Source organism: Dipodomys ordii, unplaced genomic scaffold (assembly GCF_000151885.1).
Source record: "Dipodomys ordii isolate 6190 unplaced genomic scaffold, Dord_2.0 Scaffold90, whole genome shotgun sequence".
In the NCBI taxonomy this organism is placed as follows: domain Eukaryota; kingdom Metazoa; phylum Chordata; class Mammalia; order Rodentia; family Heteromyidae; genus Dipodomys; species Dipodomys ordii.
In genome coordinates this window covers 8,417,507-8,419,242 of record NW_012267306.1, presented here as the reverse complement: position 1 = coordinate 8,419,242, position 1,736 = coordinate 8,417,507, and positions in this window count along the sequence as shown.

Genomic DNA, 1,736 nt, shown 5'->3' with positions numbered 1-1,736 from the left:
GTTGAGCATTTCTTCATGTGTCTATTGGCCATCCTTCTTTCTTCTTCAGAGAAGTTTCTCTTTAAGCCTTTAGACCACTTATTTATTGGGCAGTTGTTTCTTTGAGGATTTGTTGTTGGGGGATTTAATTTTTTGAGTTCCAAGTATATTTTAGATATGATACCCTTGTCCATTGTATGGCTAGTAAAGATCTTCTCCCAATCCTAATGAGTACATTTCTTATCAACCATTGTTGCCTCCTTCTTTGTTTCCCCTTCCCTTCCCTTCCCATTTCCCACCCCCCAACCCCCCCACCCCGTCCAAAGTTGTAAAATTTGTTTTCCGACATAACAACTTGTAAATTTCATTGTTGCAATGAGTCCACTTGTATCCCTATTTAAATGGTCTGTTTTTGCCCTTCCCTTCCATAAATTATACCAACATCAAATACAATGAAAGCAGAGGTAGGGGAGGGACATACAAAGCAACAAAGAAATTATCTTATAAATATGTTAAAAACAATTGCAAGAAAGAAAAAAACATCTTGGCGCTCATTTCACCTCACATCAACTTATCTGAACTTTTCTGCTTGTCTCAGACATATATTAGATATTGCAAATAAGGGAAACCATGGGACCTATGTTTCTTTGGGCCTGGCTTACTTCACTTAATATAATTTTTTCCAAGTTTTTCCATTTCCTAACATATGGGGCAATGCCATTCTTTCTGATGGAGGCATAGAATTCCATTGTGTATATATACCATACAACAAATCAAAGAAAAGTTGGACAAACGAGATGGCATGAAATTGCAGAGCTTCTGCATGGCAAAGGACATAGCTAGCAAGAGCAAAAATAATTTTAATCACAGTGCTTAGACCAAGCAAGCCCTTGTCCTCTCACTGAAGTTTTAGTCTCTCTTAATTCTGCCAAGCTTCACAGACCTTTTCAAATGCATCTCTTCCATTAAACCTGTTTATACCATTAAGTGTCTGAGCCAATTATATGTCAACTATCATGTGCTAAATTTAAATATAATTTATCAAATATGTATTGATTTCTTCAGCAATATATTCACCAATAAATCAACTTCCATGCCATTTCATTCCACTAAAGCACTTTCTATGGAAAAGAATATAAATACTCACTGATCCTAAGAATAAGATCTCAAAGCTTAAATCAAGGCTTCATCACCATCAAATTTTCTCTCATGAGTGTCTCTCCTATCAGCATATAAACATGTATCTGCTCTCAGGATATAGTTTCTTTGATTTGCTTTGTTTTTAGGCTTCTTTTGATCTTATTTCTCCCACTAACTGTAGCCAATATCTCTACTGTTTCTAAATGAATTTCACTCAGATATAAAAGTCCAGATCATGTGATATCTAATAATTATTCAAAACTAATTTGGCTAAACAGTACCGATTTTCATGATCCAAAAATCTATCACCACATCTCAGATAGAAGTTGTTAAAATTAGACATCTTTGGATAACTTTTTAACTCCTTTCTGTATGGTATACAATATTTAATCCAATAGTAAATACTGTTGTCTCTTGTTTTAAAATTCATTTGGGGGGCTGGGAAAGTGGCTCAGTGGTAGAGCACTTGCCTTGCATGCATGAGGCCCTGGGTTCGATTCCTCAGCACCACATAAGTAAAAAGAAAAAGCCAGAAGTGGTGCTGTGGCTCAAGTGGTAGAGCGCTAGCCTTGAGCTGAAGAGCTGAGGGACAGTGCCCAGGCCCAGAGTTCAGGCCC